A 26,508-nucleotide genomic window follows, 5' to 3' on the forward strand; every position below is an offset into this window, starting at 1 on the left:
AAGATTTTCCCGTGAAAATTCATAAGAACGTCCGTGTAGCTAAATATTTCCGGTGGAAACTCAAAAGAAACTTACGCTGAAATTCTGAAGAAATTCATTGAAAATGCAGATAAATTGCATACAAGAAATTCAGACGAATTTCTGAATAGGAAGAGGAATTTTCCCTGGAAATTGGGAAAACCTTCCAATGGAAATTCAGCAATTTGTTTTCATTTCTTGTTATGATCGAAAAAGCCTCATGCTTCTTGTCTATCGCCGTTAATTATCAATTGATAACAATTATGCAATCCTTGCTATACACCTTAACAAATCGTTTCATGGTGACGAGGTAACGTTTTCGTCTGTCGAATGAGCGACTGCTTCATCAGGTTTGGAACCATATTGGATTGATATAAATGGCAAATCTGAAAATTTCGCCTTAAATGCAACAGCTTAATTGATAATCGATCAAGTAATTGCATGGTAGGAAAAGAGAGGAAACGGACTTCCATGGAAAAGTTCTTGAAGCAAGAAGTTTTTGGGCATGTTCTTGAAGAAATACTTGATTCAGGGAATTAAGATTAAATATACAGAACACCCCTACTTCAGTCCATTCCATTCCAGCCGCTAAATAAAACGTAAATAAAACGTTTGTCATTGTCACAGGAGTATGATGGCTTCTACTTTTGAAGTGTTTCACATTTACTCATTAAAAACTATGAAAATCATGATAAAATAATGAATTAAATTAATTACTCCTGACTCGAAATCCGTCCACCGTGGACGGATTTCGAATCAAAGGATCAAAATCCTTACAGCTATTTTTAACTAAATATTTAAATTGAAGCATTCTGATTGACTAAGCTACCACTGTAAATAGTTCGATACGCACCTTGAGAAGCGATCCCTTCGATTTGTATTCCACTTATCTTATGTAATGATTCGCAATTAGCAATTAAAACACAGTTACTTTTGGTGCAATTATGCTCTACCCGAAATCAAAATGGCGGCAAAAACTCCGCGTTTGTTGGGTGGCGATTTGTTTTTCATTTCTGTTGTTTTAATTTCAAAGCCTTCTTTCCATTTCTATGCTCTAAAAGCTTACTGCCAAGTATCTGAACAGGGTAAGATAATTTATTTCTTCATTAATCACTTTAAACCCCCTTTAATTTATTGATATCTCATGAGGTGGACGGATTTCGGTGCTGTACGGATCTCGGTCCCGCACGGTATTAAGATCAGGAATTGCGAAAATGAAGACTTCCTTCCTTGGTTGGCAGTTCTAACCAAACCCTTGATCTAGTGTATCCTAGTTGTCGGTCTTAGTTTTTATACTTTTTTATATCTTCACTATGGCTAGTGGTTGATCCACAATTTATGTTGAAAATAGAACATCATTGTATTCCATATTTTCCTACCATATGTCAGGAGTGAGATTTCTGGAATGAACTACCCCAGGCATTTATCAATACAGATCAGTGATACCACAAAAAGATATACTTTCATCTCCACTATCACAGAATACGTTTTGTTGCTGGCAAATAACATTTTTACCATTGCCACTAACAGCTACATTTGGATCAGCCAAACAAATGCATATATTGAGATTTCCTCGGAATGATAGCGTCATGCTTTGAAACATCTATCCTTGTTGTATAATGACTGGGTCTTCGAACTGACGCATACCTACAACACGAATAATTTTCCACCTTAAATGGGGTGAATCATAAACGATCCCATACATTTCGTTAATCGCGCATTCTGATCTAACTCTTTCATTTTTTTTGGTCAATGTATCAGCATGGGTTAACGTTCGTGCTCACATGCGACATTTAGAAGAGGATCCATATTAAATATGGCTCATCCAATGCGGCGGCGGTAGAATGTCTCATTTACATAGATTTCTGTTGCATCAGTTGACCCTCGTAACATATCTACCAAATGGATTCATTCAAGAGACATAGGCAGAGTCAGTTTTACATAAAACAGTTTTAATTTTTATAATATCTCAATTGTTTCAACATGTCTAGATAAAGTGAGCTCGATAGAGTTGAACAACTGCTTTTCACTCGTGAAATTTACCACCAACGAACGTCACCTGTGGGTGGTCGGTTTGCCGATGCTAGTGGACATGTGCTCTACAAACGGCGGTCGTGGCATATGGCAATAACAACGTGCAACACACATTCGCCTGGGGTGTGGGGATAATGAATAAATTTCACATCCATAGGGTGTTCCGGGTCTCGATCAATTAAGATAAAATTGTTTTCGGTCTGAAATCACTTTTAATTTGATCCGTTTCTTTAGATTACAAATGGACTTTTATTCGTTTCGAGAACTCGGTTTCGGAATGAATCATGTATCATAATTAGTGTGAACTTGCTCGAGGATAATTATACTCCTTCCGATAGCATGAACACAGGCAGCATGGGTCGAGAATAAGAGTTGATTTCGTGATTGCTACATTTGAGTGAATGTTAAAATTGGTTGCGATAAAAACAGTGCCGTTATAATGTTCGCTCCTATTTGCACATATTTACCAGGACTGCAGCTGACAATTTGTCACAAATTAGCCTTGCATGTTGTACGACATTATGATTAAGCTCGTAAGTTGGACTTGTAGTTTCTGAACGATTGCGTGATTTATGTGATTATCACAGGAATGGTTCACCATGAGCCTTAATTGACAAATCCAGTTGCATTTCCAGCGGGAGTCAATGTAGATTCTGAGGAAAATATCGGCATTTGCTGTGAGCCATAATTTCAGGGCCGGTGTATTATGCTGGGCATTTTAGGAACACCGGGACTCGCCTAGTATCGCCTCCGTTGTGTACAAAAAGCGTGTTTTTCACTAGTGTTTTACTTTTAGCAACGGTGCGAGTCATCGAGGCTTTAAAGATCTGGCTTGCATTATAGTGAGCAAATAGTCGCCGTCAAGCCATTATGCAATTACCGATAAAATTCCCATCAAGTTTGGAATAGCAGACAATTTTTCTCTGCTATTCATAGCATCAAGCAGTTTAAACAAGAATACGAAATTAGTATCAGACATCGCAAAGTAGGAAACAGTTATTTTCTTACAGTAATTTTACATAATTGAATTTACGATCTTCATGCCTATTCTGATTGCCCAGGTGAGTTTCCTATCAGCATTGATTCTCTCGAATTAGCACGATCGTCTTCCTCTAGTTGCCGAAGACTAATAGTAGTTTGTGCAACAAGTTGCAAAAATCGAGTTTTGCAACGAGTTGCACACGCTTTTTTTTGCAATGACGAAAAATGGACTTTAATTTGATAAATCTGTTCCAAAATTGTAGTCTTATTTTCTCCATATGATCATTCTTGCCAATAAATTATGTTGCTGCGGAGAAGAACCAGATTCCATGTTACCGTGCCACATTGCAGAGTTCAATGAGCCGTGAAGCGATAGATGTACTTGCCTTTGGAAATTTTGGATGTCATGACCGCCGAACTATTTAATTTATTACGGGGCGCATAGAATACACTATTTGAGCACTTACCCAAGCTAATTTAGCAAAATGTAGTCATGTAACGACTGTTCTGGTATTGGTTTTTCATTATAGCACCCAAATGAGTGTTATAATGAATATTATGCAACCCATTTGAATTGCATAATGTTCATAAAAGCATCCATTTCGTTGGTTTGGAAAAGTTGGCCGTTTTATCACTCAAAGCCGAACTGTAGACCAGATATTATGATCAGAAATCGAAAAAAATCTTTAAAAATACCTCAAAAGCCAATTCCAGCGCTTGAAGAGGGAAATGAATGGAATGAAGACTCGACACTGATCTTTAACAGCTTTATTGATTTGCTTCGAATCTAGATTATGTTATATGGTCAATATTGGATAAATTAGTGATATGGAAATGCTCTTCCAAACTTGGACGTACATGTTCATGATAGCATTAGAGGCGAAGGTATAGAATTGATAGTTCCGTTAGGATACGGTAGGCATGAAGAATGTTTTTGCCTTTCTCGTATACTAAGTATACGGTAAAGGCTATATGATCGCTCCAAAAACAAACTTTTTATAGAAGGCCCGGAGACCCATAGTGTTATATACCAATCGACTCAGTTCGACGAATCGAGGTGATGTCTGTGTGTGTGTGTGTGTGTGTGTGTGTGTGTGTGTGTGTGTGTGTGTGTGTGTGTGTGTGTGTGTGTGTGTGTGTGTGTGTGTGTGTGTGTGTGTGTGTGTGTGTGTGTGTGTGTGTGTGTGTGTGTGTGTGTGTGTGTGTGTGTGTGTGTGTGTGTGTGTGTGTGTGTGTGTGTGTGTGTGTGTGCAAAACTACTCAACAAAATGTCACTCATTTTTCGGGCACTTATCCTCAACCGATTTGCTCGCAACAAGTTGCATTCGACGCAGAATCCTGTCCCATTGTTTCCTATTTGAAATTGGCCAGATCGAACTATGGGATCGAGAGTTATGGCCAAAAGACAAATTCATACGAAAAAATCGCGTAAAAAATGTCACTCATTTTTCGGACACTTATCCTCAACCGATTTACTCGCAACAAGTTGCATTCGAAGCAGAATCCTGTCCCATTGTTTCCTATTTGAAATTGCCCAGATCGGACTATGGGGTCGAAAGTTATGGCCAAAATACAAAATCCTACGAAAAAATCGCGTAAAAATGTCACTCATTTTTCGGGCACTTATCCTCAACCGATTTGCTCGCAACAAGTTGCATTCGACGCAGAATCCTGTCCCATTGTTTCCTATTTGAAATTGGCCAGATCGAACTATGGGATCAAAAGTTATGGCCAAAACACAAAATCATACGGAAAAATCGTGCAAAAAATGTCACTCATTTTTCGGACACTTATCCTCAACCGATTTGCTCGCAACAAGTTGCATTCGACGCAGAATCCTGTCCCATTATTTCCTATTTGAAATTGGCCAGATCGGACTATGGGATCGAGAGTTATGGCCAAAATACAAATTCATACGAAAATATTGCGTAAGAAATGTCACTCATTTTTCAGGCACTTATTCTCAACCGATTTGCTCGCAACAAATTGCATTCGACGCAAAATCCTTTCCCATTGTTTCCTATTGAAAATTGGACAGGTCGGACTATGGGATCAGAAGTTATGACCAAAATACCTTTTTTCATAAAAATCACAAAAAATGTCACCTATTTTTCGGACACCTAACCTTAATCGATTCACACGCAACAAGTTGCATTCGACGCAGAATCCTGTCCCATTGTTTCCTATTGAAAATTGGCTAGATCGGACTATGGGATCGGAAGTTATGGCCGAAACACCATTTTAGCCTTTTTATACGAAAAGGCTGTATGTTCGCTCCAAAAACCAAACTTTTACAGAAGGCCTGGAGACCCATAGTGTTATATACCAATCGATTCAGCTCGACGAACTGAGATGATGTCTCTGTCTCTCCCACTTCATACGGAAGTTTGGCAGAAAGACGGTCATGAGATTTATATCATAACAAATATTGCCCTCCGCTCGCGTGATGGGAATGACATTTTCGTTTTCTTTTTGTGTAGTCGGAGCTTCAGTTCAACTAACATCCAAAAGTGATATCCTTAAAATATATGACTGGGTGAAATAAAACAGGGTTATGGACGTCAAAAAGATTGGAAAAGGAAACAAAAATGTCGAAATTCTTATTAGCATATTGTAGATCAAGCTGAAAACCGAACCGAGGTCCCGCGAAATCGCATTCTCTCGCATTTCCGGATGTTGCAACTGCATCGCGAGTAGTGCGCAACTGTGCCACAGTCGGGAACCACTCGCGATGTAGTTGCGACATCCGGAAATGGGACAAAATATGATTTTCGGTTTTCAACTGGATCTACAATATCTTTGCCATAAATAATCTGATTTTCATAGAACGGACAAAGAAATTTGTCTTTTTTACTCCTAGATACTAGCTCATCTATTTTCAAGCACACACATTTTACGAAGGTCGAGAAAGGCACCATCACCGCTAGGTGGATTAATCTGGGTTTTATAGAAGTCGATTTGAAAGCGAGCGGAGGGCAATATTTGTGATGGCACATATCGCACGACCTTCCTTCTGCCAAGCTCCCGTATGAAGGGGGAGGGAAGAATATCAGTGTGGAAGCTGATATATCTCCACTGACGTAGAAGTAACACACACGAAATCATTAATTTAGTAAATTAGTGAGTTAATTTTTTTTTCTCTGGTGTTCAATTTGGTGGCTTTATAACTCATACGAGCCATCAAACGGCGGTCTGACTGCAAGAAACTATCATTTAGCTTTTCTGATAGAATAAATTTTAGGCAAATTTTGAAAAATTCAACTCTACACCCTCATACAACTTACTTGTCGATAATTTTTAATTTAGTTACCAAATTTAGCATTTACTTTCAAACTGCTCGAGAAAACCCTTGCACGAGCTGTCACCTAATTTAAATTTTTTCACAGTTGCAACAGCGCCTACTGAGTTCTTTTACTGGTTAAATTGATGCGGTAGGAGTTTAGCTTAAGGTCACTCCTGACGGAATCCAATTTTCAAAGTACTAGCGTTTTCAAGTGCACATCATTCGATACGTAAGCAACGCACAACTGTCATTTTTATTTTTTCACGCATGCTGCGACGCAGCAAAGCTGAAAAAATAAAAAAGACAGTTGTGCGTTGCTTCCGTATCGAATGATGTGCCCTTGAAAACGCGAGTACTTTGAAAATTGGATTCCGTCAGGAGTGACCTTAATATGTTTTTATTATTTAACTTTCAGTTACCTCTCCTGATCTATCAGTTTCACCAATCCTTTCTCCAATCTCAAAAAGCCTAGCGTGATAATAAAAAGATCAAAATTTTCGGGAAATAGCAGCAAAATTCTTAGAACACTTTATTAGACATAACTCTGAACAACTTGAAAATCTTAAGGGATTAATAGTTTGCTCATAAATTCCATAGCAAAATCAGGATTATTTGTACGGTGATCCAAGCAACCTAAGCATCCTTAGCCATTTGAAACTAAAACAACTCGATCTGATAAATCAAACCTGGACCAATTAAACCTTTTCCGACCTTTTGCCAGAGGCAATTGAAATGTATTAATAATAACTAAAAATATTACATAGCAAATAAGGATGAAAACACGGAACACCTAGTCTAAGAGATGAATGCATGTATTAGATAATTAGCAAATAAAACTAGTTAAAACAAAAATCTCCTCCCGCGACACCGTTGATTACCGGCCTATCTCGCTGGCCTCCTGTGTATCAAAGGTCGTCCGTGACTACGTGAAAAACTTGAAACTGGCGGATGATTTGGCTTCCGCCAACACGCCATTCGCCCGGGTACGGGGTCAGCTCTTACTTCTCCGGATTAGAAGACGTACTCCAAAGTGCCTTCGACCAAGGGAAACACGCCGATCTAGTTTCTCTGCTGAAACAGCTAGTAGACTGGGGTTTCACCGTTAACATTTTATCTTTTTTTTCACAACTTTCTCTCCTGCCGTCCTTCCGGGTTCTTATCGGCAGCTCCGCCTCCCGCAGGAATCCCGCAGGGGTCTGTCCTGGCGGTGACCCTGTTTCTGGTTGCAACGAACGGGGTCTTCAATAAGCTACCAAAGAACATCTACGTCTTTGCATACGCGGACGACATCCTGCTTGTGGTCGTCGGAGACACTCCGGCATCTGAACCCAAGCAACGGTTAGTGCAGTCCATTGATGGACCTCGTCGGTCGGTTTCACAATGTCGGCCAGGAAAAGTGTCCGCAGGCATGTTTGCATCGGGCGACATCTCAACATTAATGGGCAGCCGATTCCAAACCGGAAACTCGTCAAGGTTCTCGGAGTTTTCATCGATCGACTGTCTTCTGTCCCTCATTTCCAAACGGTCAAAACCGGCTGCAAACCGAGGATTAACCTTGTTAAACCCTTATCAAGGCCGCATAGGGAACATCAATAAATTATGTAACACTTAGAGGGGAGAGGGGGGTTTCCAGAAGTATGACAATCCATTCAACATTTTCAGATGTTTCATACAAACAGTGTGACATAGGGGGGGGGGGGATGAAAATGGGCAATTTTGACGTTACGTAATTAATGGATCTTCCCATAGGACAAATAACAGGGCCACTCGGTATCGTATCGGGCAATCGTTGATTAACAGCAGACGGTTCTACGGGCTAGAGCTGATTTGTGTAGCTCGTCGAGAGCTTATAAGCGTTCTCTCCCCAGTGTTCAACCAGTACCTCCGCATAACCTCCGGACTTCTTCCCTCTACACCTGCGGAGGCTGCCTGCGCCGAAGCGGGTGTCCTCCCATTTTGCCACCGTGTGCAGGCGGCTATTTACCAAAAAGCTGCAGCATACGCTTCAGCCACTTCCGGAAACCATTGGGCCCCCCTCCTTGTTCAAGGGGAACGGATACTCCCCCCAGTGCAGTGGCTAGGATCCACTGGCACGGAGCGAGGAGCTGGCACTTCTCTACAGCCAACATAAATCACTCCATTGCGAGGCGCTTCAAAAGAGGAGACAACACGGAAGCTCTACGTAGATCAGTCGCCGAGCTGCTAAACACCGAGTTTAGGAACCGCTACACTGATGGTTCCCTCTCGAGACAAGGAGTCGGCTTAGGCGTTACTGGGAACAACCTAACGGTGTTGGATAGCCTTCCTGAACAATGCAGCGTCTTCTCAGCGGAGACCGCAGCTCTGTTTATTAACCTTCCACTTCCTTTGACAAACCGGTCTTAGTCCTGACTGATTCGTCCAGTGCCCATCACTGCGCTGCAAAGCGACCATCCGAAACACCCATGGATCCAGGCCATTCTTGCTTGCGATCTACAGTCGACAACCTTTGAAACGTTACTGCGGACACTCTTGCTGCAGTCGGGCACCAAGGCCGAGGTTTCACGACATCGGTTCCCCATGCTGACGTTGAAGCCTGGATCAAAAAGATCGTCAGCCAGTATTAGGCGAACCAATTTCCAGGACCACTCAGCTACGGAAGATCAAAGCACAGACAAACAGACATAACACTTGCCATCCACGGCACCCTGGAACGACATGCCCAAGTCAAAAAATGAAGACTTTTCTAAAAAGAAATCAGAATGTTCGATTGAAAAAAAATACAAAATGTCCATAAGTAAATCAATATGAGCAATAAACAATTACAAAATTTTCCATAAATATTATTTTCCACAAAAAAAAATAACTTTCCACAGTCAATAATTTTTATTTTTTCATAAAATAATTCATAATTCATAATTCATAAAAATTTTGTGGAAAAATGTTGTAATGACTTATTGCTAATATTGATTGATTGATTCTTTATGGAAAATTCTTCATCTATAATTGCAATTTTTGTTTTTAAAAGTGCCAATTTATTTTTGTTTTGTGGAAAATTCTTAATTGTTTATGGAAATTTTACATTATTTGTGAACATTTTATATTTCTAGCATGATACGAAGTGTCAACCTCGTTTGTGACCTTAGGCGGATTGAAGTAGGGTGATGCACTTTCGAATTTATTCAGCATTGTTCAGCATTGTACTCGAGGGCGCTATTAGGATCTGGCGTGCAGAGGAACGGCACTATCATCACACGGTCGCGTATGCTCCTGGGGTTTGCGGATGACATCGACCTCATTGGAATCGATCACAGAGCAGTAGAGTAGAGTGGGGCAAGAGTACGCACTTAGTTTTCAATCGATCATGTGGCCCTTATGAAGCAAGCTTCTGCATATCAAATCAGTGTCGATGATTAATATACTCTTCCTTTATGCTACCCAGTGGAAAAAATATTGAAATTATTGAGATTCGTTTTAGTAGAACCCTTATTGCAAGACAATTGAAAAACGCACTCTTACCCCACCGGTGGGGTAAAAGTGCGCATCGGGTGGGGTAAGAGTACGCATTTATCCAATCATGTGCTTTAAGTATATATTGACACAAATAAGAGTTAATAACATTTAATTGATGTTTAATGAGCATATAATAGAGAATGTTTAAAGATTACGTAACTCTTAAAGGGGGAGGGGGTCCTAAAAATGTGCACTTTCATACGGAAAACCATTGTTTTTTATATATACAAAAAACTACAGAGGTAAATATATATATCAGGTTACGCGTGGCGTATACAAAGCCATTTTCCTTAAAGAAAGTCCACCAATCACGTAACGTAAAATTTGGCTATTTCATCACCCCTCCCCCCCCCTATCTTACACTATTTGTATGAATCCTCTAAAAAATATATGGATCCTCACATCTCGCAACCCCTCCCAGCTAAACGTTGCGTAATTTATAATTGTTTCTTTTGATTAAATGAAATTATCATTTAGATGAAATTGTGTTTTCGTACTATGTTTTGTTGTACAACAAGTCCTAATACAATTTCATTATTTCACTTCAGTGCTTTGTTCGCTAAGTCCTTTCTAACACCGAATTACTTCAACTTATCTTAAAAACTTGAGATAATCTCAAATTCTGTTCCTTTTTTCTTAGTTGTGGATCTTTACGCTTTGGAAGAAGTCTTATGGGCCAAACACAATGGATACGTTTGCGTGCGTTTTGACAGTTCTCCCATGGGAAAACTGTCAAAACGCACGCAAACGTATCAATTGTGTTTGGCCCATTATTTCGGCCGGAGATACGGGTTTGACATCATAACTTGAAGATTCATATGCGTACTCTTGCCCCACCGGTTCCTGCGTACTTTTACCCCACAGTCCCAAAAATTATTCAAGTAATGGTTTAAAGTACTCTATACAATAGGTTATCGAAATGGTATAATGTTCACCTGATTGAACGTATATATGGTAATGAAATACTAGTTGCGGAAATCCAATTATTTTTAGCAAAATGATCAAAAAGTTATCTAACTCCATATCTCCCTTGTTGTTTATTCAAATCGTTTACAATTACACATGATAATAGTTGGCCAGAATACCTGTCAAACTGATGCAGTGCTGCTAGTTTATCTTTTTTTATTACTTCAAAAAATCGAAAACGTACTCTTACCCCACGCGCACTCTTGCCCCACTCTACTCTAGTGGAGGCTTTTGTCCCACTGAAGAGGGAGACGGCGAGGATAGGCTTAACCATGAACTCTACCAAGACAAAGTACATGGTGGCAGGTAGAGATAGAGGAAGACCTAGTGGTGTTGGTGCTGAGGTAGTGCTTGATAGGGATGTGTTTGAAGTTGTTGAAGAATTTGTTTACCTTGAAAAGCTTGTGACATGTGACAATGACGTTTCCCGTGAAGTGAAAAGACGTATTGCTGCCGCGAATAGGGCCTTTCACGGATTACGTAACCAGCTTAGGTCCTACAACATGCAGACGGAAATGAAATTTGCTCTATACAAAACTCTGATTCTTCCAGTGGCCCTTTATGGACATGAAGCATGGACGTTAAAAGAGGCGAACCGAAGAGCTTTCGGGGTTGAAAAGTGCTACGGGCTGAAAAATGCTACGTACAATACTCGGAGCGAAATTAGAAAATGATGTGTGGCGTAGGCGCATGAATCATGAGCTGTAGCATGTACACAAATAAGAAAATATTGTGAATCGTATAAAATATGACAGACTTCAGTGGGCTGGTCACTTAGTGTGAATGTCGGAAGAAAGAATAGCGAAAACAATATTAAACAGAGAACTAGATAGAGGCCGACGACTTCGTGCAAGGCTACGAACACGCTGACTGCATGCGGTGGAATCGAACCTTGGGACCATGAACGTTCGGGGAAACTGGAGGAACATCGCCCAAAACCGACGACTATGGACAATACGCCAGGCATAGGTGTATCGACGCTGTAGTCAACCATGTACCAGGTAGGTCGGAAATTAGAAAATTAGAAGAATTGGAAAAGACGTGAGAAATGGATGACTGATGAGAGATTGATCGTAATAAAATAGTAAGAAAAATTAGAGCAAGCCTAGAGCTAAAAACCTGTTTAACCTTAGTAAGATGTTGGGGTCAATATGACCCAAAACGAAACTTCTAAGTAGAATAACTTTTTACCTGATAATCCGATCGTTCTGAAATTTCTTGACTTTTAATATTTTGTGGAAATGAAGCATCTGACATGTAAAAAGTATTTTAAGGTGCAACAGGAACGACCCCACAAAAAAAGTTACGAATAAGATGTTAGGGTCATATTGACCCAGAAATGTAAATGCTTATAAAACAGTCAAATTATAACCGAATTACAAAGTTTATATACCGTTCGAAAGATAAACTCATCAATTTTGTGGCTATGTGGAGATATGCTGGTTCTGGAGACAATGGCCACCGGGAAACGACTTCCACGGGGACCTTGTCGGTCATATAAGGGGAGCATAGAAATCGCTCCATATATGCCATTCGATCGCTAATTCTTCATAGATTCTCTTAAAATGGTAATGTATGGTCTATGAGAGAGCTTCCGACGAAAGTGGCCACTCCTGGTACATGCAAGGTGCCCCCGGGGAACCCGCAGGAGGGGACATTTCCGTTTTAGCACCACAATATGCCGTGCGGCGGCTCTTTCGTCATGATTTTCCCCAAAATAAATGATTATGCGCTTGAAATCGATAATTGACCAAATTGGCCACTCTTGGAGCCTATGAGGTGCCCCCGGGGAACCCGTAAAAGAGGACATTTCCGTTTTAGCACCAAAATATGCCGTGCGGGGGCTTTTTCGTCATGATTTTCCACCAAACAAATGGTTATGCGCTTGAAATCGATAAGTGACCACATTGGCCACTCCTGGTAGATGCAAGGTGCCCCCGAGGAACCCGCAGAAGGGGATATTTCCGTTTTAGCACCAAAATATACCGTGTGGCGGCTCTGTCGTCATGATTTTCCACAAAATAGATGATAATGCGCTTGAAATCGGTAAGTGACCACATTGGTCACTCCTGATACATGCAAGGTGCCCCCGGGGAACCCGCAGGAGGGGACATTTTCGTTTTAGCACCACAATATGCCGTGCGGCGGCTCTTTCGTCATGATTTTCCACAAAATAAATGATTATGCGCTTGAAATCGATAATTGACCAAATTGGCCACTCTTGGAGCCTATGAGGTGCCCCCGGGGAACCCGTAAAAGAGGACATTTCCGTTTTAGCACCAAAATATGCCGTGCGGGGGCTTTTTCGTCATGATTTTCCACCAAACAAATGGTTATGCGCTTGAAATCTATAAGTGACCACATTGGTCACTCCTGATACATGCAAGGTGCCCCAGGAGAACCCGCAGGTGGGGACATTTCCGTTTTAGCACCACAATATGCCGTGCGGCGGCTCTTTTGTCATGATTTTCCACCAAACAGACGGTTATGCGCTTGAAATCGATAAGTGACCACATTGGCTACTCCTGGTACATGCAAGGTGCCCCCAGGGAACCCGCAGGAGGGGACATTTCCGTTTTAGCACCACAATATGCCGTGCGGTGGCTCTTTCGTCATGATTTTCCCCAAAATTAATGATTATGCGCTTGAAATCGATAATTGACCAAATTGGCCACTCTTGGAGCCTATGAGGTGCCCCCGGGGAATCCGTAAAAGAGGACATTTCCGTTTTAGCACCAAAATATACCGTGCGGCGGCTCTTTCCTCATGATTTTCCACCAAACAAATGGTTATGCGCTTGAAATCGATAAGTGACCACATTGGCCACTCCTGGTAGATGCAAGGTGCCCCCGAGGAACCCGCAGGAGGGGACATTTCCGTTTTAGCACCAAAATATACCGTGTGGCGGCTCTGTCGTCATGATTTTCCACAAAATAGATGATAATGCGCTTGAAATCGGTAAGTGACCACATTGGTCACTCCGGATACATGCAAGGTGCCCCCGGGGAACCCGCAGGAGGTTACATTTTCGTTTTAGCACCACAATATGCCGTGCGGCGGCTCTTTCGTCATGATTTTCCACAAAATAAATGATTATGCGCTTGAAATCGATAATTGACCAAATTGGCCACTCTTGGAGCCTATGAGGTGCCCTCGGGGAACCCGTAAAAGGGGACATTTCCATTTTTACACCAATATAAGCCGTGCGGCGGCTCTTTCGGTGTGTTTTCCCACCAAACAGATTTTCGTGCGCTCGAAATCGATAAGTGACCTCATTGGTAACATTTGGAACCTATGAGGTTCCTTCGGAGAACATATAGAAGATGACATTTCCATTTTTACTTCAACATATGTTATGCGGCGGCTCTTTCGACGTGGTTTTCCTCCAAATAGGTGCCCTCTAAATTGATTATTGACATATTGTCCACCCTTAGAACCTATGAGGTGCCCCCGGGATTCCGTAGAAAAGTATATTTCCATTTTACCGCAAAATATGCTCTTTCGTCATGATTTTCCATAAAATAGATGATTATGCGCTTGAAATCGATAATTGACCACATTGGCCACTCTTGGAGCCTATGAGGTGCCCTCGAGAAACCCGTAAAAGAGGACATTTCCGTTTTAGTACCAAAATATACCGTGCGGCAGCTCTGTCGTCATGATTTTTCACAAAATAGATAATAATGCGCTTGAAATCGATAAGTGACCACAATGGCCACTCCTGGTACATGCAAGGTGCCCCTGGGGAACCCGTAGGAGAGGACATTTCCGTTTTAGCACGAAAATATGCCGTGCGGTGTCTTTTTCGTCATGATTTTCCACAAAATAGATGATTATGCGCTCGAAATCGATAAGTGACCACATTGGCCACTCTTGCAGCTTATGAGGTGCACCCACCAAACCACATTGGCTACATTTGGAACCTATGAGGTTCCCTCGGAGAACACGTAGAAGATGACATTTCCATTTTTACACTAACATATGTCATGCGTCGGCTCTTTCGTCGTGATTTTCCTACAAATAGGTGCCCTCGAAATCGATTATTGACATATTGTCCACCCTTCGAACCTATGAGGTGCCCTCGGGAGCCCGTAGAAGAGTACATTTCCATTTTAACACCAAAATATGCCGTGCGGCGGCTCTTTCTTTGTTATTTTCTACCAAACAGATGGTCATGTGCTTGGAGTTTATCAGTGATATTGTCTACTCTTGGAACTTTAGAGGTGCCCTGCGAACCCGTTGGAGAGGACATTTTCATGGTTACAATAAATGTACTGTGCCGCTTGCGGCATCTCTATCTCCATGTTTTCCAAAATATAGATGGTTATGCGTTTGAAATCGATTTAGATCACATTGTCTACCCTGGCCACAAGTCTTCAAAAAGTTTATTATATTAAGTTTAGAATGAATGACCTATTTGATAGAAAAAAAAAACGAGAATAATCTGCCTAGTGGTGATGGTGCCTTTATCGTTCGTTCAAAAGGGTTGAGAAATATATAAGAAAAGTCTAAAAAACTAATAGGTAGATAGCTCTTATTTTCATATTTGCTTATTTGCATTCTAAAATTTCCTGCTGAACGCAACTTATTGCAAGCCAATCGGATGAGCATAAGTGCCAGAAAAGTGATTTTCCCATGCAGGTGCTGAAATTAGTATTTTGGCCATAACTTCGGAGCGCATAGTCCGATCTGGCCTATTTTCAATAGGAAACAATAGGGCAGGATTTTGCGTCGAATGCTATTCAATGCGAGCAAATCGGTTGAGGAAAAGTTCCTAAAATGTGAGTGAGATTTTGTGTGCACAGACACTTTTAATGGATTCTTCGCGGCACTCCACAATTACCGAAACTGGGCCTGGGGTTCCCCCGGGTTGATATTAGATTTCAAGAGCATAACCAACTATTTGATGGAAAGTTATAGTGAAAGAGCCGCTACACGGCATGTCTTTAAGTAAGAGTAAGAGTAAGCACGGAAATGTCCTCTCCTATGAGCTCCATGGCGGTACTTCATAGGTTCCAAAATGGAAAATGTGGTCACTTATTCATTTCGGTATAAAAACGGAAATGTCACCATCTACGGGTTTCCCGTGGGCATCTCATTGGTTCCAAGAGTGGGTAATGTGGTCACTTATCGATTTCAAGCGCATAATCATCTATTCTGTGGAAAATAATGACGCAAGAGGCATAATTTGTTGCTAATATGGAAATGTCCTTTTCTACGGGTTCCCCGGGGGCAACTCATAGGTTCCAAGAGTGGCCAATATGGTCAATTATCGATTTCGAGCTAAATAACCATCTCTTTGATGCGAAAACACACCGAGAGAGTCGCCGCACAGCATATTTCGGTGTTAAAACGAAAATGTCCCATTCTACGGGTTCCCTGGGAGCCCCTCATAGGTTCCAGGTATTGTCAATGTGGTCACTTATCTTTTTCAAGCGCATTATCATCTATTTTGTGGAAAATCATGACGAAAGAGTCGCCGCACGGCATATTTTGGTGCTAAAACGGAAATGCCCCATTCTACGGGTTCCCCGGGGCACCTCATAGGCTCCAAGAGTGGCCAATGTGGTCACTTATCGATTTCGAGCGAATAACTATCTCTTTGGTGGGAAAACACACCAAAAGAGTCGCCGCACGGCATATTTTGGTGCTAAAACGAAATGTCCCCTCCTGCGGGTTCCCTGGGGGCCCCTGATAGGTTTCAAGAGTGGCCAATGTGGTCACTTATCGATTTCACTGGCATAATCATTTATTTTGTGGCAAATCATGACGAAAGAGCTGCCACACGACATATGTTGGTGTTAAAACGGAAATGTCCCCTTTTACGGATTCCTCGAGGGCACCTCATAGGCTCCAAGAGTAGCCAATGAGGTCACTTATCGATTTCGAGCTGAATAACCATCTCTTTGAAGAGAAAACACACCGAAAGAGTCGCCGCACGGCATATTTCGGTGTTAAAACGGAAATGTCCCATTCTACGGGTTCCCTGGGGGCCCCTCATAGGTTCCAGGCGTTGCCAATGTGGTCACTTATCGATTTCACTGGCATAATCATCTATTTTGTGGAAAATCATGACGAAAGAGCCGCCGCACGACATATTTCGGTGTTAAACGGAAATGTCCCTTTCTACGGGTTCCCCAAGGGCACCTCATAGGTTCCAAGAGTGGCCAATGTGGTCACTTATTGATTTCGAGCGAATAACCATCTCTTTGGTGGGAAAACACACCGAAAGAGTCGCCGCTCGGCATATTTCGGTGTTAAAACGGAAATGTCTCATTCTACGGGTAGGGAACCCCTGGTAGGCTCCAAGAGCGGCCAATGTGGTCAATTATCGATTTCAAGCACATGATCATCTATTTTGTAGAAAATCATGACGAAAGAGCTGCCGCACGACATATTTTGGTGTTCAAACGAAAATGTCCCCTTTTACGGGTTCCTCGGGGGCACCTCATAGGCTCCAAGAGTGGCCAATGTGGTCACTTGGCGATTTCGAGTGCATAATCATCTATTTTGTGGAAAATCATGACGAAAGAGCCACCGCACGGTATATTTTGGTGCTAAAACGGAAATGTCCCCTCCTGCGGGTTCCCCGAGGGAACTTTGCATGTACCAGGAGTGGCCAATGTGGTCACTTATCGATTTCAAGCGCATAACCATCTGTTTGGTGGAAAATCATGACGAAAGAGCCGCCGCACGGCATATTTTGGTGCTAAAACGGAAATGTCCCCTCCTGCGGGTTCCCCGGGGGCACCTTGCATGTACCAGGAGTGGCCTCTTTCGTCGGAAGCCCTCTCATGGACCATACATTACCGTTTTAAGAGAATTTATGAAGAATTAGCGATCGAAAGGCATATATGGAGCGATTTCTATGCTCCCCTTATATGACCGACAAGGTCCCCGTGGAAGTCGTTTCCCGGTGGCCATTGTTTCCAGAACCAACATATCACCACATAGCCACAAAATTGATGAGTTTATCTTTCGAACGGTATATAAACTTTGTAATTCGGTTATAATTTGACTGTTTTATAAGCATTTGCATTTCTGGGTCAACATGACCCTAACATCTTATTCGTAAGTTTTTTCTAATATCCGAAGAAGGTTAATGAAGACAATAATAATAAGGAGTTTCGAAACATTCATAAATTGTTGATTTTTTATAGAATTACACTTTTTATAGGAATTTGAATAATCACAATATATATTAGAATGGTATAATTATGTAGAAGAATTCAATAAATTGGAAGATTTGGAAACTATTAGTTTGAGAGAAGAATGTATTCCAGAAACTAGCTAAGAAAAAAAAACTTTATGAGATGTTTTGCCTTTCTCGTACAACAAAGTTTTTTAATAAGTAGAATGTATAGAATGTAAAACATTGAAGAATTGAGGATTCAAGAAGTTGCGAAGATTAATTGGAAACATTGAAAATAAAGAGTGGAAGAAGAAGGTTTGAGAAAATGAAGTAATAAATGGGAAAAAAGGGTTAAAAGCAAGATGGAGAGGAATGAAAAAAATAGCGTTATGATAGTTAACATGATTGATTTATTTTTCATAAGCAGACTAATGCCGCAGTTCATAGCAGCATAGATAGCCGTTGTCGCCATTGGCAAATATGTATTTGTTTTATTGAACTGTAATATACTGAAATTTAATTCCATGCTGACGAGATTGCTATTCAGAAAAGAACATTTGTATTTAAAAAGGTAAATTTTTAATTCATCAGACACAGCTAACTATAATGTCGTTTGTATTGTTGAAAAAAAAATCATTACTGAATGCCATTACTATAGCAAACATGTGCAACTTGTCTTTGCTTATAATGTTGCCAAGTGTGAGTGAGTGCTTTTCTAGTACAACGAAGTCTTACCGATAGACTAAATTCTATCAAAGAATTCAACAAAAGCATGTTTGTTAAAGTGTGTACAAAAAAAAAGAAAAAATCAAAACGAAAAATAACTACAAGGCTATTGCAGGTTTGCCAATCAATCCAATAATAAAATATGATATTCATGGCTATTTTTCAATAAATCCTTAATTACATACCTCAGTTGTTATAAATGTATCAAATCGAAATCCACTATCCCACTTCACTGCTGCTGCTATTACGATTGAACTGTACGACTCAACCTTCCACTGCATCCACATTCAAACTGTGTTAACCGGTCGACGACAAATCACATACTGCCGGAGAGTCCGTTTTTGCATCAGGTCCTTCCAGAAGCGATAGTCATTCAAGCACCGAGATGCTCTCGGGTCCCAAAACCAGGAAGAATATTTTCTCCATACACCCCTAGACCATGTGCCCCTATGTTTCTGCTTTCTATCCATCCGATATTCGCATCATGGTAATGATGAAGATGATGGTGAGTGCTGTGCGAGCGTCGCATGCCGCAACCTTTCTTTGCGGGCTGCCGTAGCTGGCAGACTGCCATGGGCCAGCGCCAGCGATCCTTTTCATTGGTTGTTGCCTTTTTTCGTCAGTCGGCGACCGCCCGGCCAGGCCACCACCTTGCCTAGGACTTATCGGCTACCTGAGTTCGGCTGAATTTGGTATGAAATTTAATTTCAGGGCAACCTTTCCTTTGGCTGTGTTTGAATGGATATCACACACGGCTTAGACCGGTCAAGACAAGAGCTACTAAAGGCTCCGTGCAACTACTACTGTTATGATTAGAAGAATATTTGGAGCATAGGCTTAATTTTTTTGTTTCAAATCACCAACTTAAAATCAAGACGTGTAACTATTTATTAGTATAATGGTTCCTTGCGAATGAAAGTAACCTTCAGACATATCATAATTAGTGATTTGTGAACAAGTCTAATATTATGGACTATCAGGTCAGGACGGTAGCTCCTGGCGCCCAGAATGGTGGCAACAATACTCGATTTGATTTACTCCCATGCGTACATCTGTCCTTTCGTTTCTTTATATTAAACAGAAGTGTGCTGAGCTCCAGACGCTCTTAGACGGAGAGCATAAGAAAATGAGAAATTATAGAATTTCGTAGGCTCAGGAAGATGACGAAAGCGTGGGTGACACGGCAGCTGCATTGCGCCATCAAAGATACGCAATAATACGGAAGTTACGCTCCGACTTGTGCCAAAAATTCTATGTGCCAAATTTTTCCACTAGAAGAAAAAGTTTCGTGAACTTATTTTTTCTAAGAAGAAACAAAAAACAGCGACCCCTAACGGTTTCTGGAATCTCAACGCCTAACGAAAAAAGCAGTCCTATTAAGCGATATCCCTTTGGGACTGACTGACGTCTTTAGGGGTGAAGGAAAGTTCGCAAAAAGGTGATTTGATTTGAATATATGAGAGATCGTCGCTTATAGCGTAATTTATTTTTTCGTCTACCTGGATTGGGTTGGCGCAAGGAGCGAAAAAAATGACAACTATCACTCTCCAGGGAGAAGCTCATGGATGCGAAGATTTACGAGAGCACAGAGTATATACGTATTCTGTTACAGTTTCAGAAATGATTGAAGAAATGGGGTGTGATCATCTCTGGAGGATTGATACATTTCTTACGCCGCAGCATATAAAAAACTGTGTGATTGACGAGATGGGATTGTCACTGTCGGTGTTATTGATGGGAAGGGGAAGGCATTCTGGATAGAAATAGACGAAAAAAAGTGTGACACATCAAGAAGATAAACTGAAACTTAGGTACGTCCTGTGAGAAGAAAGTGTTTCATTTACGAGGATTACGGAAATAATTTTAAGTTGAATAGAATAAATATATGTTCAATCAGAAAAATACAGTATACAGTTTTGTACTTATAGCAGATTAACTGATTCTCTATTTTTAAACTATTTATTCAAACACAGGTCAGAGTGACCTGCGTAGTATGTAAATGATGCGTCAATTCCGCTCGGTACATGGCTGCATGGCTCCAGTCTGCCGGGTCCCTAATCAGCCTCATGAGCAAAGGCGTAGGATTGCCAATCCTGAGATGCCGAGTTTGATTCTCGATTTTTTATTTATTTATATACAGACTAAGGCCGGAGTGGCCTGTGCAGTGCGTAAAAGTCTTCTCCATTCAACTCGGTGCACGTCGCCCACCACACAGTCTGCGGAGGGTCCGCAAGTCGCCTTCCACTTAATCGATCCACCTTGCTCGCTGTGCGCCTCACTTTCTTATTATTATTTTTCTCGCTTTCTTGTTTCCGTCGGATCGTTTTCGAGCACCATTTTTACCGGATTGCTGTCCGACATTCTGGCTACGTGCCATTGGGAGGTATTTTTTATTAGTATTGATACTGACATTCAGTAAAATTCAATTTGAAAAAAAAAACATCGTGAAGTATGTCTTTGGAGAAGTTTTTTTTTATGAATTTTTCTGTCCATTGCCGATTACAACATCTTCCCGACTCTGCCCCTTTGCTTAAACGACATACATATGTGAAACATACTATAAATATACCTTTTTCCGCGATTAATCGCCAGAAATCAATTTTGTAACTGGATTACCACCACGAATCATGTATTTCACCATTATCCATGATTTTGAATAAGATCAAATTGTAAAAGTGTTGAAAAAGTACTATTACTAATCAAATTTAATTTATTGGTCCTGGAATTTTGAAATTTTTAGCAGAGCATGGAAATTAAGTGATAAGCAACTTCTCTGAAAAAATCACACTTTAACCTTTTGTCTGTGCTCTGGGGTCAATATGAGCCCAGGCTACTTTGAAAGGATGCCATTTTTTCCAACCGATTCTCGTAATTTTTGGTAACTTGGTAAAACTCGTCGAGATCTTCTTCCTTCGTCCTTCTTCTTTTTTCCTTCTCCCTTCGCCCTTCTCCATCCTCCCTCCTAACAACTTCCTTCATCCTATTCCTTCTTATTCTTCCTCCTTCTTTCTTCCTTCTTCCTTTTCCCTTCTTCTTTCTTTCTTCTCACTCCTTTCTTCTTCTTTCTTCTTTTTCTTCTTCTTCTTTATTCCTTCTTTCTTCTTTCTTCTCCCTTATCCCTCCTCCCTTTTCCATCTTCTTTCTTCCTTCTCCCTTTTTCCTTCTTCTTGTTCCGTCTTTTTCTCTTCCGTCTTCCTTCTTTTTTTTCTTCCTTATTTCTTCTTCCTTCTCCTTTATCCCTCCTCTCTTCTTCCTGTTCCATTTTCCTTTTTCCTTCTTCCTTCTTCTTTCTTCTTTCTTCTTCTTTCTTCCTTCTTCTTTCCTCCTTCTTCCTTCTTCCGTCTTTTTTCTTCCTTCTTCCTTTTTCTTTCATTTCATTTATTTAGTTTACATCTAAACAGATAACACTGAATCAACAATTTGACGCCACAATACACGGTTCGAGGCTGCATCTCTCCATCCTCGAATACGCCCCACGCTCGCCAAGTCGTTTTGCACCTGGTCTACCCACCTCGCTCGCTGCGCTCCACGCCGTCTCGTACCTGCCGGATCGGAAGCGAACACCATCTTTGCAGGGTTGCTGTCCGGCATTCTTGCAACATGTCCTGCCCATCGTACCCGGATTTAGCTACCTTCTGGATGCTGAGTTCGCCATAGAGCTGGGCAAGCTCTTGGTTCATTCTTCGCTGCCACACACTACCAAAGATGGTCCTAAGCACCTGTCTCTCGAATACTTCTTCGAAAAAGAAGAAGGAAGAAGGTAGTTCCTTCTTCTTTTTTCCTTCTTATTTCTTTCTTCTTCTTTTTTCATTCTTCATTCTTCCTTCTTTGTTATTACTTTTTTTAACTTTATATGTTTTTTTACTCTACGGATTAAGTTCAAAACCGAAGTTCTTACTTCTTTCTTCCTTCTTCATCCGTCCTTCTTCCTTTTTCCTTTTTCCGTCTTTCTCGTTTCTCATTCTTTCTTCTTTCTTTTTTCTTCTTCCTTCCTTCTCCCTTGTTCCTTATTTCTTCTCTCTTATTAAAATTTTTCCCTCTCCTTTTCTCGTTCTTCTTTTTTTCTTCCTCAATTTTCCTTCTTTCTTTTTCCTTCTTCTTCCTTGATACTTCCTTCTTTATCCTTCCTCCTTTTTTCTTCTTCCTCCTTCTTTCTTCTTACTCAGTCTCTCTTCTTCCTCCTTCTTTCTTCTTGCTACTGGCTATCTCACCTGTCATTCTCACTTCTTGCTTGCCACTACAAACCCTACTTACTTCTCACTCTCACTTCTCACAGTTAAAAAGAAAACGTATTTCAACTATTCGGCCAAATGGCGTTCGGCCAAATGACCCTTTGGGCCAAATGGCATTCGGCCAAACGTCCAAACCACTAAGAGTATGTATCACATTTGAAACAGACTGGTTGACCTTTGGTTACGCTTGTAGATCAAAAGGCCTTAGTTCCAGGGTTTACTTGAATGACCTTAACATATTCTGTAAACGCATTCTATAATTTGCATCACTAGAGCAAGTTGAATGAAAATAAAACCTTTGGAATACCCTACCGCAACATTCATGTTTGCCAAAAATACTACGCCTCAAAATACATCAGATCTTACATGGAACAATATACTTAAATATAACTGCTCACTAGCGCCGCCTTTTGGAAGAAGTACTCATTATACTGAGCACCGCTTTGTAGTCCTGGACATCCTGAACAACTTTGCCGAATACAACCTGAGTGTAGGTACAAAGGATCTCAAGCTCTCTATTTCACACATATAAAAATATTGCAAGCACACTAGCGCCACCTATTTGTAAAATTCCCAATTAGCTCTCCAATCACATGGCAGCCCGAGCAAAGTCTGAAAACATAATGAGAGCATGTTGAAAACATATTTTGATTGTGACAGCAAATTGAAATCATAATTTGTTTTCAAATATGAATCATCAGGATTGATTACATATTTTGATCTCATTTTGCTGTTGATTTCTAAATTGTATGATCTGAAATCAAACTGAGTACTTATTTTGTTATCGAAACCAATATCAAAATAAGTTTTCGATTTGCTCTCATCGATAGCAGGAATAGTTTTCGATTTGATGTCACAGTAAGATTTTTCTGCTATACATTTTGTTATTTTAACCGTTAAAACGACCAAAAAGATATCAAATTAAGTAATCATATTCGGCGATTTCACAACATCAAAACAAGTTATCGATTTGCTCTCAAGCTTTGCTCGGGAGTCCATTCTCCCCAGGTCCCCAGGATATCTTTGGTATAGACATCATCTTACGTAATCTTACGAGGAATACGTAAGTGTTCAGCTGTCCCTTTACCCCGTACAAAGTAACCGGGAGAATGCAGAAAAATGTGGACGATGTCAGCTGTCGATTAACAGAAATTACCGCACTGGTAACCTGGAGGAATTTGGTGGCTCAAAACGAAGTACACGGTGCTGTCGTTTTGGACAAATTCCACAAATCTCCCGTTTGCAATCGTGCATGTGACGTGAGGCCACGTGCACACAATTTGTTTGCCTTTGCCGCCTTCCAACTGACATCTAAATCCAATCCTTTGAAAAGCTGAACAAAAAAAGTCGCTGAACACCTTTAGATCCACCACCGCAACTTGTTCCTGGTAGAGAGCCCAACTAAACTTCACTGTTGCAGGCAACTTTTCCACCAACATTTTTTTTAGCAAAATCGGATTGACAAAGTGTCTTTCCAATCCAACGGCTCCCAGGTATCCGATTCTGTACAACTAGACCGTAGCTAACAAGAGTCTCCAACTCGTAGCCCGAACCTTGCAATCATGTTGTTGACTATCTGCTCCGAAGGGCCATAGAGTTGCTAGAGAGTAGACATCACTTGTGGTATGGTATACGGGTGGAGTTAGAAGTTGCTAACGGATTCCTTCGCGGTGCATTTGAGACTTCGCTGTAGACGTAGAAGATTCTCCGAATCGATGTACTCGCAAGTTGCCGTCGAATGCTGACAGCTACTTATAAACAAGGGCCAATCGATTGGATCCCTGGGGAAAGTCGGAAGTTCTCTAGTCACTACTTGTCTAGCCGCTATCTGTTGCTGGAATCTATGACAAAAGGTCGAAAGACAAAAGGTCGAAAGGACAAAAGGTCGAAAAGACAAAACGTCGAAAGGGACAGAAGGTCGAAAGCCACAAAAGGTCGAATGGGACAAAAAGTCGAAAAGGACAAAAGGTCGAATAGGACAGCCTGTTGAAAGGGACAAAATGTCGATTAAGAATAAGTTGATAACAAGTTGGGTGTATTCCAAAGGAATTTGTGAAATGCATTTAACTTCAAGCAGAACTAACACACTAATCTCATCAATCAAAGTTGAAGAATGAGCAATTTTCAAAGAAGGAGTAATTACTATGAAACAATCTTATAAATATCTAGATAGTTCTGTTACAAATAAAAAAGATTGTTGATTTAGAAAATGAATAAAACTTGTATTGTGCGAGACAGAGTGGCCTACACAGTTGGTGAAAAAAATTGCTCTTTTATTTTTCCCTATTTTTAACAATTAAATAACATTTATTTAATGAGTGCACGCAGGCGCGCGCATTGAAAATATACCGACGTATGATACACGCCGGTGTATTTGATGTGCTCGTGCTTCATCTATTAGTTGTACTCACTAATTGAATTTTATTTAATAATTTTTAATTATTTATTATTTTGTGAAAAATAAAAGAGCTGAGTTTTTGCCAACTGTGTAATACAGCTTTAGTGCGAGATTGATTCTCTCCGTGTCAGTTTCTTGTCTATTTCGATCTTCTGTCCCTTTCAACCTGTTGTTCTTTTTTATGTTTTGATTTTTTTCGACCTTTTGTCCCGTTCGACCAAAATTTTGTCCTTTCGACCTTATGTCCCGTTCAATATTTTGTCCTTTCTGACCTTTTGTCCTTTCGACCTATTTGTCTTTCGACTTTTTGTCCCTAACCCCTGTTGCTGAGTTATCCCACTTATCTGCATGGGTACTGGAGCCTGGAAACCCAACTGTGGATAAATTTTTGTCATGTAAGGAGACGTATTTGAAGCGGGGAGATGCGGAGCAGGCGAGTTCCGGATGGAGCTACGAACTCTCGCTGCCCTTCCACAAAACAAGGATCCATTGAAAAGTTAGGTGGAGGAAGAAAGTCGGGTTCCAACCAAGATGCCGGCGGAGGGGATAACGCAATAGAACATCCCCCGTCTGCTGATTGTTCTTTATTACGGTTGATTATATGTTGTACTGTTGTACTTATATGTTGTAATCCCAATAATAAGATACCGCTACATTCTGCCGGCCAATCTTCTGCTGGATTTCTTGGAGGTTCGGAGACGGAAATTGTATGTCCTGCGTGTGTACTACCAGGTTCATTACCATACCGCCACCGTTGTCTGCTCGATCGTTCGTAAGAAGGTTTCCGTGTATGTCCTTACACATATCGGGCTGTGGCACGTGGCCCTCACGTGAACGGTTTAACTTCCCATAGTACTTTCGTGCGTTATTAGAGCGGTACAGTTGCTCCGTCTTTTCACGGTTCACTTCCTGCTGGTCTGTTTTCCTCCCAAAAATCGCATCTCACCGCACGGCTAAGGAGGGCCCCAGTAATAGATCTCACTTCATCCAAATTAGTTTCCAACGAAGGGTCAAACACATTCTCTTGTTTGAGAATATCTTCGTAGCTCCGTGTAACCTGATCCTCAATTGGACTAGGCAGACCTAAACTAAAATTATGGGCACTCTCAAACTGCTGAGCAAGTTTTTGAGTCTTTTCGCCATTTGTTAATAAAATATTATTTCCCTCTTTAAGCGCTGGAATTGGCTTTTAACTTTTTTTAAGAATTAAAATTTATTTCGTTAATTTCCGAAAGAGTTTAGAAGT

At 40.9% G+C, this 26,508-nt stretch overlaps 1 protein-coding gene across 3 annotated transcripts in view; it reads right to left on the bottom strand.

Annotated features, from left to right (window-relative positions):
• The window catches only part of LOC134224524 (uncharacterized), a 209,528-nt gene that overhangs the window by 54,264 nt on the left and 128,756 nt on the right, over positions 1-26,508 (bottom strand). The window contains exon 1 of one of the 3 annotated variants that reach the window (XR_009982967.1): positions 18,818-18,929. The exons of 1 other annotated variant lie outside the window; for it this stretch is intronic. The gene's annotated coding sequence lies outside the window, so the exon portion shown is untranslated. Of the gene's footprint in view, positions 1-18,817; positions 18,944-26,508 lie in introns of those variants that run through there. One more of the 3 variants, XM_062703898.1, reaches the window with a different exon arrangement.

Source organism: Armigeres subalbatus, chromosome 3 (assembly GCF_024139115.2).
Source record: "Armigeres subalbatus isolate Guangzhou_Male chromosome 3, GZ_Asu_2, whole genome shotgun sequence".
Classification (NCBI taxonomy): Eukaryota; Metazoa; Arthropoda; class Insecta; order Diptera; family Culicidae; genus Armigeres; species Armigeres subalbatus.